We start from the raw sequence: 12,132 nt of genomic DNA, 5'->3' as shown, positions 1-12,132 counted from the left end.
CGTCTGAAGTTCGCGTGTTTCTTGACTGATTTCAGCCTAAAAACGTTTTGATAACGTTTGCAAAGTTTTGGTAAAATCCTATTTTCAAGTGTATACTTTATGTTGCCCTGGTTTTTATAAACTTAAGATAATTATCCAAGTGTGTTTTCTTAAGGTAAATATGATATGTCGGAATAAAAATTGTTTTGTAGTAGCCTTTTATATTCTTAATAGATGATAGTTACCATGCCGTGACACACGATGATAATAATATACGCTATTTATATTCACTTATATTGCCACACCAAACAGGAGCATGCTCTAAGCGCTACATTATTATTACTGCGGTCAGTGGATCAGCGTGTACTCGATTTCATTATCAGCTCCCTGGGAAGTATACAAACCACACAAGGCGCCCAGCTAAATGACGGCAGTCTGTAAAATAATCGAGTCTGGACCACACAATCCAGTGATTGACATCATGAGCATCGATCCACGCAATTGGGATACGATGACATGTATCAACCAAGTCAGCGACTCTGACCACCCGATCTCGTCAGTCGCCTTTTACGACAATTTTTCACAATGTTTGGCAAGTCCGAGGGGATATATGAAAGGCTTGAGCCTGGCATATCTAAATTTAGTGTAACTTTTTTGCACTCCAGTTTCGGGCGTAGTTTGATGGTCACAATTTCAAAATGGCGCTCCAGCTGCATTTACATGTATCCCATACATTTCCCGCCAGTTTCATCCTCGGGATAGCGATTTATTCCATGGAGAATTTTCACACTTTGAAATATCTTATTTTTCGGTTAATCGAGGATGGCTCTCTTAAATACCCGCAGTTTAACATGAATACCCCACTCAGACACTGTATACAGACCCCGAGCCGAGCCGACCAGTCCTTGTTTTAGCCTTTTAATGCCGAGCGCGAGGCAGGGTAACAACAAGTACTTTCTTTTCACATCTTTCCCATCGTGATATTGCCGGAATATTGCTAAAATATTGCTAAAAAATCACTCACTCATTTTCGCGTCTTTTTGGAATGACGCGGATGGGGATCGAACCTGGACCTTCCGCTCTCCGAGCACGTGCTGTATCCACACGGACCATGTGGAAATCGAGTTTCAGTAACAAATAACATGTTATTTAATTGGACATTTATTTCTAGCGTCTTATCATTTAGACTCAACACGAAGACATTGTAGAGAACGGTTCTACGGCATTGATCATAGTGTCGGAAAAGCGTCTCTGAGCTGACCTCATCAGTTTTGTACATGTTATACTTCATTCTGTGATTGACCGCCTCCGTGGTCTTGTGGTAGAGCGTCGCCGTCAAACCAAATGACGTTAAAAGATGGTACTTGTTGTTACTCTGTCTGGCGCTCGGCATTAAGGGGCTAAAAAAAGGACTGCTCGGCACGGAGTGTACTGTGTCCTGTTTCTGTACTGTAGCTGAGTGGGGTATTCGTGTTAAACTGCGGCATGGTATCTCAGTGAGCTAGCACTATAAATCAGCATCAGTCCGGACTAGTACAAGCAGCTACACACACACAAACGTGCATGCATGTCGTTATATAAGTGCAGTAATCTTGGACGCGACGTTAAACCCAATTTCACCTCACCTTTCTGTGATTGCCGAATTTAGACGGTTGTTTACAGTTCTTGTTCGACCCTCTACACCACGGAGACGGTGCACTGTCAATGTATCTGAAGAAGATTATTTAGCATCAATACATCTTTAGACTATATGTTGAAATGACTTTTTTTATAGTAACGCCTATCTATGATGACAGAATTCAAACGTGTCAGAGTCAATTAAATGTTAGTCACCAGCTGATGAACAAATATACACTGAAGTCAATACCATCATCTTCCCGAGGCAAGGGAGTTAACTTACGAGTTAAATGTAGGTAGTTAATTCCCTTGCCTCGAGAAGATGCATACGCGAAGTTTGTGTCGAAGTTGGAAATCCGCACTGCACGAAGCGCTCATAATATATCAAGAATCACGCATGAGCTGATAGCATTATTTGAATCGAACAATTCGAAGAAAGTAGATATGTGTTGACAAGGATGTGTGTAAAATACCAATCTCATTAAAATCAGACCTTAGTTCTCGTTATCGCTAAACAAAGGTCTTGGGACATCCCATTACAGGTCACGTCTGAACGCCCTTTCATCCGACCAATCAAAGCGTCGCTTACAGATCATGAAAGTGACAGTCAGAATGTGTTTTCAGATCATGCAACCTCGAAAACGTTAAAACGGGGTATTCCGAACGACAGTTACGGCCCGTATGACTGATTCCGTCAAATTATCGTATGTTTCTCGCTTCATTGGGATAAACATTTGAACGGATGAATCCTTGTACAGTACGTGGGAATCACTGCCATACAATCTCAACCATATATTAGACAATCCGGATTGTTCGTTTGTTCAGTTTTCAAAATTTGAATCGAGAACTGTGTCAACATATTTTTAAGCGTAGTCTGATATCGACTTCTTGTCATTCGTTTCAGTGGTCGGTCAAAGTTCGCGAAAGGTCGTTCTGCCGTGACCCGTAATTTGATGTCCTCAGATCTTTGTTTAGCGGCAACGAGAACTTAGATCTGATTTTAATGAGATTTGATTTAATACTTACCGCAAATCATTGTTTGGGTTTTTTTCAGTGTTGGTTGAGTTAGTATCGAAAGCCTTCTATTTTTTCACAATATTAACTAAGCTGCCGGCAAAATATAGCATACTCTTGAAATTTGGATTTGACGAAAACATTACAAACGTTACCAAAACGTTACCAGGCTAAAAACAGTCGCCGAAACACTGCAAACTTAAGGTCCAAAACGCATCAAATACATCACAATCAAATAACCGTTTCTTGTTTGTTTCATTTACAGCCACAATCAGATATGGGTGTATAGTTGTTTGTTTACTCGGCAGTTTATCGCTGCAATTGCAGGACCCAAGGTGATCAGGTGGACTCGTGGTCAGTTCGTTACAACAATTGTATGGGGCGCTGCAATACCCTTTGCAGAGTTGCGTCCCTTGGGTGCATCAGAAACTATGATTGTGGGCTCGAATCCCGGTTCATCTCGATTATGTTTCTAGCTTTGTCAGCACGATATCCGTGTTCGTAGGTTTTACCAAAGTAAATGTCTGAAATATGCATCACTTCGGGTTTTCTTCCCCAAGGGGGCTGACACGTCGTGATATGACTGGATATGGTTCAAAGCGGTGTTCAACTATATTCATTCACTCCATGCAATAGGTCTGACATTAAAAACAAATGTCCAAAACACTTGTCATAATATAACCAAGATGAATTATATATATGTACACGAATCAGCCAAATCGAGTTTGATAATGGATATCAACACAAAACAACTCCTTCAATGAGGCAATTTGTTTTTGTGATACGAAATTAACGATTTATGTAACAGACATTCAGTGTTTTCCTTCTTTGAGGGAAATAAATCGTATAAAGAAAGGGAGATAACTGCTATGTAAAATGTCTCCGGCTATCAAACAAAGATCCTTCTATTGCCTTAGGTCAAAGACGTTCCCAGCATAATTTGGGGGGACTCGGGGAGGGGCAGGGCATTTACTGTACATGGGGGTGGAATTATCATGGCTATCTGAAATCTCAATAACAATCTCCAGCCTAGCACTCAGGTGGCGATATCCATCACTTGATCTCGGCTTCCAGACAGTCAGCAGAGGTCCGACTTTGATGCAAAGAATAAGGTGTTCAACAATCGGGACATGAAACAACGAACCTGGCATCCTTCTGTTCTGATTTAAACAAACTCGTCAAACATGCATGAAAACTCCACCACTGCAACAATCTCTGCATTTATGCAACCATAAAAGGTATAATCACCATCTGTGTTTTGGTGAATAAGGTTGAATTGCTCAAAGAAATTCTTTTCTTGAACTCAGGGAATAGAATTGTTATTATTTCTCACTTTTCTTCGCATTGAATCTGTATTGCCTCTGCAAACGCGGGTTCCGTCATTAAATCTGCTAAGCACTTAATGCATTCGATAAAAGGATGGACTCACGTAAAATTAAAGGAATACAACCAAACAAACACTCACAACGTAATCATTTTCGAAAACGGGGCACATTATTTATTTAATTAAAAATTTATACACGCGAACTATCCACGCTGAATTCAGAAAACAACGGTTGACAAACATGTTTTTTTCTGATGAGCTGAAAATACATTGGGTTTGAATGAACTTTACGGGTTCAAAATGTCTAAATTGATACGGTAACCTTCATTGTAAACAACCGTTTTCATTAAATATAAATGTCCCGAGATTAATTTCTTTTGTAAACGTGTTTTTTGTCACTGAAAGAGGATGTACGAAATTGAAATTGAGTTCTGTTGAACAAAGTATTGTAGTTTGCTATTATACATTTGTAACAAAGTGTTGTCGTTTTGATGATACACTTGTTGAACAAAGTATTGTAGGTTTAATGATGTACTTGGTTCAAAAAAGTTTTGTAGATTTAGTGATGTACTTGTTGAACAAAATATTGTAGATTTAGTGATGTACTTGTTGAACAAGGTATTGTAGGTTTAATGATGTATTTGTTGAACAAAGTATTGTAGGTTTAGTGATGTACTTGTTGAAGAAAGTATTGTAGATTTAGTGATGTACTTGGTAAACAAAGTATTGTAGATTTTATGATGTAGTTGAACAAAGTATTGTAGTTTTGCTTTTATACATCTTTGACAAAGTATTGCAGTTTTGATGAAACACTTGTTGAATAAGGAATGTGTTTGTGGTGATTTACTAGTTACGTGTTACAATATACAAATTAAAGTGACCACAACCTTTCTATAATCATACGGTCCATTGTACTATTCCAACTGAACCATACGTTTCTATTTCTATTTCACATGTCATCTTTGAGGAAGTCAAGATAGAGATGTAACTACACCGATGGTCACAACTTTTAGCTACGCATGTGCACACACACGCACACGCTCTCACGCACGCACGCATACATGCATATATAAACTCGAAATAACCAGTCATCAGTATTTATCCTGATATAGTCGTGTTGTGCTGTAATACTGTCTATCGATTGTACAGAAAGTGCTACCCCTTGTTCTGAGTTTAGTTTGGACAATGCGTTACGTTTTAAACAATCCTGGACACCATTCTAGCTGCCTCCAGGCGTTCCACATGTCCCCAGACAACAGTCCTCCATTGACAAAATCAATAAAGTCATGATAAATGACTAATCGATAACATCCTTTTATTATACTGTTAACAATATGCTTCAGTTAGGTATAGACATCTGCAAAAACGTAATCCCCAGAGAATGACGTCGATGATCAGTTTATTGTGTTATGACATAATATATACATCTATTGTTAGAAAGTCACTATGGTGATGTTTAGTACAAAAGCGTCGATTTAAAGTTTTCCCAAGCACTGACATGTGAACTGACAAGAAAGTACCTGAAAGAACCGCACATTTACTTGTACAATAAGATAACTACGCAAAAAAAATCGCCAAAGAACAAAGACGAAGAAGTTGTATTTGTTGACGTTCATAGGTTGAAGACAGTGCCTGCGCAAAGTATAAATCATTAAAAATCCATTAAACGTCAAACTTTGATTATTCAAAGCAAATTATATCACGCGGAGAGTCATGACGTCATCCGCCCCAAACATTCCGTTTGCAGTGATATCATTTGGCTTTACAAAAGGCAGAAAATGGTGGCTACGGCAATGTCATTCACATAAAATAAAAGTTGCACCAAATAAAGTCAGAGTTGGAAATAAATCCAGATCCGGCTGATGATGTACATGGATTGATATTAACGTTCTGTGAACTCTGGGTGTGTGTTTGAGTCTACTACGGCTGCTGATGACGGGGATTACCGATTGAGGCGGCGCGGTTGGATTTCCCGAAGCGATACAAGACAGTGGTGAGATCGATGATTTCTTTTGGTAATCCTGTTTGTGACAACAAATATATTATAAAAAGATCAAAATTCATTCTTTATTTGAAAACTTAGATCACGGCATTAGTTTTTTTTGTGGAATGTGCACAATCTAAAAGAAATTGACATATGATGATACCGTCCCTGTTTATTTTTAGGCATTGAGGAATTCCCCAAAAGTAAACTGAGGGGCAAAAGAAACGACACCAAATAAATAATGATCGTCAGTTTTCAACAAATTTGCCAAACAGCACAAGCGTCACGTGATTTCCGAGAAAAGTGCACTAAAAAAATGCAACATGTGCACAAGGTTACCCGTATGAAATTCTGGTATAAAACATGAGCAGGATTGTACTCTCTCATCTCATGGAACCGTTTACAACAACGAACATGCCTCGACTGACCGCAGAGCAGAGGGAGAGAGTAATCGGTCTGTCGCAAATGGGGGCGAAGCAGGAGCATGTTGCTAGGATCATGGGCTACTTCAAGTGCACCATCTCCAGAGTTGGCACACGTCACTGGCAAACTGGCAGTACTGCAGACAGCCCGAGGAGTGGAAGACCCAAGGTCACGACCTCACGGGAAGACCGGTATTTACGGGTGCTTCACCTAATGTCCAGATTCCTAACTGTGACGTAATCATCCGCAATCAGCCTTGGACATCCAGTCAGCAGAAGGACCGTTGCTAGGCGACAGCCTGTATGGTCTGTATGATATCGCTCTTTCAAGGGCATGACGTTAACATGACGTTAACATTTCTACACCGACGTCACAGACTGAGATGGGCCAACAGTGGCAGCAGAGCCATTGGCGAAGAGTGCTCTTCAGCGATGAGAGGATGTGCCAGTTTTTCAAGTTTGAACGTGGTGAAGGGACGGCACGTTGTTGCGTCCAAGAAGTGGAGCCTTACGGAGGTGGTAGTGTCCCGGTCTGGGGTTCTTTTTTGCTGGGACCAGAAGACAGATTTGCTCATCATCGACACCCACGGACGCTGTTTCAGCAGGACAACGCCACCCCTCATACAGCTCGAGTCACTTGCGACTTTCTGAACGCCAACAGCGTGACCGTATTACACTGCAGTGTCTAACCCAGACCGCGCGATTGCGCGATTCACGCCAAAAAAATCAAATCGCCCCTCATAAAAAACTCAAAGCGCGATCTGTCGCTCACGGGTATTTCTTGTACAGTCACTTACTTTATCAGCTGTTATCCCTACCTTTAGATTCAATACTCACTAAATCTTTAATCAATTAACGAAGAAAGTTCGAACACGAGTTACGTCCCTTGGGTTGCTGAATAATGTATCGACAGAATTTGCATAGGAAACGAAATTTACTTTAGTAGAAAGCGTATCAAAACTTTGATCAAAATAATGTTGCCAGGTTTAGACAACCCAGGCACAGTCAGGGAAGAGTGACTTTGCTGGTCAGACAAAGCAAGAATGTTGATCAAGTCATTTAACCGTTGACAGGGTGCACCAGAAAGACATTAATATTTTATTACCTCATTTGTTTATCTATCTCAGCACTTGAGTAAAAAGGTTGTCAACAAATATTATGAAACACTTATCACCACACGCCTAGGGTAGCTACACGGGTATGTGACTACACAGTTTACAATGAGCCATGTAGAAATCACCCCAATCTCATTAAAATCAGACCTTAGTTCCGCTACCGCTGAACAAAGATCTGAAGACATCCCATTAAGGGTCACGTAAGAACGAACTTTCATCCGACCAATCAGAGCGTCGCTTACCAGATTATGAAAGTGAGTGAGTGAGTTGGGTTTAACGCCGCTTTTAACAGTTTTCCAATTATATCGCGGCGTGATTATGAAAGTGACAGTCGGAAAGTGATTTCTAATCATACAACCTTGAAAACTGAATCCATACAATCTAGCCCATGTATTAGTCATTCCAGAATGTTGTTTTGTTCGGATTTCAAACTTGTAATCGAGAATTGGTCAAAATATGTTTCGAAGCGTAGTCGCCAATTTGAAATTAGTGCCGGAAAGCACGAGAAAGCTCCCTTCTGATTGGTCATTCCATTGGTCGGTCAAAGTTCGCGCAAGGTCGGTCGGACGTGACCCGTAATGGGATGTCCTCAGATCTTTGTTTAGCGGAAGCTAGAACTAAGATCTGCTTTTAATGAGATTGAAACCACCCATGCATGGTCAGACAACTCAGGCATAGTAAAACTCTAGCACTCAGGCGACCAGGGTTGAAATCCAGGAGCTGTGCCAGTAGTATATGAGTGTGGATTCGAATCCCAGAATCGCTTTAATTATGATCATTGCTTCTAAGCACCCCACCCCACCCCCACACCACCCCACCCACTGCTCACTTGTTCCACCAACACCTGACACGATGCGATACAACATACACTGTTCAAAGCGGCGTGGAATACAACTTACAAACTCATGTTTATAGAGAGTGAGTGAGTGAGTATGGTTTTACGCCGCTTTTAGCAATATTCCAGCAATATCACGGCGGGGGACACCAGAAATGGGCTTCACACATTCTACCCATGTCGGGAATCGAACCCGGGTCTTCGGCGTGACGAACGAACGCTTTAACCACTAGGCTATCCGACCGCCCCTGTTTATAGAGAGACCCAGGGCGGTTGGGTAGCCTTGTGGTTAAAGTGTTCGCTCGTCACGCAAAAGACCCGGGTTCGATTCCTGACATGGGAATACAACCTACAAACTCATGTTTATAGAGAGACCCAGGGCGGTTGGGTAGCCTTGTGGTTAAAGTGTTCGCTCGTCACGCAAAAGACCCGGTTTCGATTCCTGACATGGGAATACAACCTACAAACTCATGTTTATAGAGAGACCCAGGGCGGTTGGGTAGCCTTGTGGTTAAAGTGTTCGCTCGTCACGCAAAAGACCCGGGTTCGATTCCTGACATGGGAATACAACCTACAAACTCATGTTTATAGAGAGACCCAGGGCGGTTGGGTAGCCTTGTGGTTAAAGTGTTCGCTCGTCACGCAAAAGACCCGGTTTCGATTCCCGACATGGGAATACAACCTACAAACTCATGTTTATAGAGAGACCCAGGGCGGTTGGGTAGCCTTGTGGTTAAAGTGTTCGCTCGTCACGCAAAAGACCCGGTTTCGATTCCTGACATGGGAATACAACCTACAAACTCATGTTTATAGAGAGACCCAGGGCGGTTGGGTAGCCTTGTGGTTAAAGTGTTCGCTCGTCACGCAAAAGACCCGGTTTCGATTCCCGACATGGGAATACAACCTACAAACTCATGTTTATAGAGAGACCCAGGGCGGTTGGGTAGCCTTGTGGTTAAAGTGTTCGCTCGTCACGCAAAAGACCCGGGTTCGATTCCTGACATGGGAATACAACCTACAAACTCATGTTTATAGAGAGACCCAGGGCGGTTGGGTAGCCTTGTGGTTAAAGTGTTCGCTCGTCACGCAAAAGACCCGGTTTCGATTCCCGACATGGGAATACAACCTACAAACTCATGTTTATAGAGAGACCCAGGGCGGTTGGGTAGCCTTGTGGTTAAAGTGTTCGCTCGTCACGCAAAAGACCCGGTTTCGATTCCCGACATGGGTATTGCATACCCACTCACCCCATTTCACCTCACCTCTTATATAGGTGACGTAAACTCATTTCTTATCGACATGCGTTCATTTAAAAATATATTATTTCTTAGTCAACTTACATTTCAAGATACAACAAACACCGGTGACATTGATATTTGTAATGTTTTGACAAAAAAAAGGTGAAACATGCTACACTTTCACAGCAAGGCAATGACAATTTCCGTCGTTTATGGCGGAAGTTGGTTTGTTTGGAGACAAGGGGCGGGAAATGCCCGTTTCACGTCCTCAACTACTGACTGGGACAACAAACATCGTTGTTTGAAGATGACATAACTGTATGCGAAATTATATTTTTTGATTTTTGGAAGAACAAACGGACAGCCCTAATTTCTCAGTTGTGTTAAAAGCGTTCATATTCACCTGCTTGTTCTAGTCCGGACTGATGCCGATTTATAGTGCTAGCACACTGAGATACCATGTCGCAGTTTAACATGAATACCCCACTCAGACACAGTATACTGACTCCGAGCCGACCAGTCATTGGTTTAGCCCTTAAATGCCGAGCGCCAGACAGGGTAACAGCAAGTACCATCTTTTTAACGTCTTTTGGTATGACGCGGCCGGAGATCGGACCCCGGACCTTCCGGACGGACGCTCTACCACTAGACCACGGAGGCGGTTGCGCTTTGTGGATGAGTTGATTCCAGTGCATCTATTGACGCAAGAATCAATCTATTGATGGATCCAACAATAAAACACATTCCCTTTGTAAATGGCTATGTATGTATGTTCTTACATCTTTCGATGGAAAACTTCAATGTAATTGAAACTGTGATGATCTGGGTTAGAATAGGTCTTCAGCAACCAATGCTTGTTCTAAGAGGCGACTATGCTTGTGGTGAGAAGCGACTATCAGGATTGGGTGACTTAGTTGATACATGTCATCGTACCCAATGGCGTAGATCGAGGCTCATGATGTCAATCACTGGATTTTCTGGTCAAGACAAGATTATTTACTACAACTATATTTTGTTCATTCAGTTGTACTCTGAACAAAAATACTGAACAAACACAAACGTATGTTTGTTTGACTAGATTATTTATATTCCGCTGTCATACACTGAAATATTGCTGAGTGCAGCGTTAAACAAGAAACAAACTACCAGGAATAATATAGGTGGCAAAATGTTCCTTGGCTCAGACCAGCGGAGTTAAGATGGAGCAGATACACACGACCTAATCCAATTGCACATAGATCCTATTACTTTATATTATCTTCATATTTACCACCAATTATAGGCAAACAGTTTTTGTCAAAGACCCTTTCTGTAGGCACTGGACAAAATCTTTCCATCCCAGCAAACACCTCGGTAGATAAATATGGCCGGAAGTTGGGTTAGATCTTCAGATTGTTATCTGTCGATTCCCAAATTGAAACAATATGTTAACCCACGGCAGTTATCTGAAGGTATAAGAACTGAGTGTGAAGTAAACAAACAAACAACCAAACATTGGTATGCAATCAATAATTGTATTACATAATTAACTTGGTTTACAAAAAAATACAGATTACTGCACAGCACTGACAATGTCAGTACACAATAGACGGGTAATACAATATTCAATGGCAGTATAAAATGGGAGAGCAGTGGAAATGACAATGACAAGAATAATAATCACCTCACCGCAACAGTGGTCAAGCTTCCGAGATAGGCCTAGGCTGAACACGAAAGCTGGTCTTGATGTAATGTGAGATGAAATGTGAGATATGACAGGCAAATATATACTTCTACATAATCTCAACAGAAACAATGCAATACAGTTACAATCATTGTTTAACAATACATTTCACCGGCATATACATGTAACAAGACAGTAGGTTATTTATTAAAATCCCCGTGAGGATTCAAAACAGTAGTAAACAGTTTACCATAACAACGTATTCAACTACTGAATTTTTCAATCAGTGCTGTGTGACATCGCTTGTGGAGCAACGTGCAGATATACAATCCGATGTTCCGGTTCCAGTACCGGTTCCCTCCTACATTGAAATTTTAACTTAATATTTGTTTATTTGTTGTTTATCGCCGCACTCAGCAATATTCCAGCTACTTGACGGCGGTCTGTTAATAATCGAGTCTGGACAAGATAATCCAGTGACTGATATCACGAGCCCATTTAAAATTCTTCAGTCGGCTCTTCAAGATATAATTATAAGGAGGCCCAGTCGTCTCAGGCGTCAGCTTAATGTGGGCGGAAAGCCCGAAGTGATGCAGGTCTCAGACGTTTACCACTTCGGTGAAACCCACGAGAACGGGTACGGTGCTGACAAATCTAGAAACATAATTCGGGCAAACTGGGATTCGAACCAACAATCATAGCTTTCTGACGTGCTCAAGGGAACCAGCTCTGCTAAGCGAATCGCGGCGCCTTAGACGACTGGGCCACCCGTGCCCACCTGCTTTGATAAATAGACATGAAAAGGACATTATTTTTCACATTAAAACAAAACATTTTTGAATCCATATCTCTTGGATATTTATTAATGTTCCAAAGAATAAAATGGATAAATGTATAAAATGAAGTACCAGACCTAAATGGCACACAAGGATGTTTGTTTG

The sequence above is a fragment of the Haliotis cracherodii genome, unplaced genomic scaffold (assembly GCF_022045235.1).
Source record: "Haliotis cracherodii isolate W230 unplaced genomic scaffold, xgHalCrac1.p SCAF_33, whole genome shotgun sequence".
NCBI classification, from domain to species: Eukaryota; Metazoa; Mollusca; class Gastropoda; order Lepetellida; family Haliotidae; genus Haliotis; species Haliotis cracherodii.
This window is presented reverse-complemented; position numbering follows the sequence as displayed.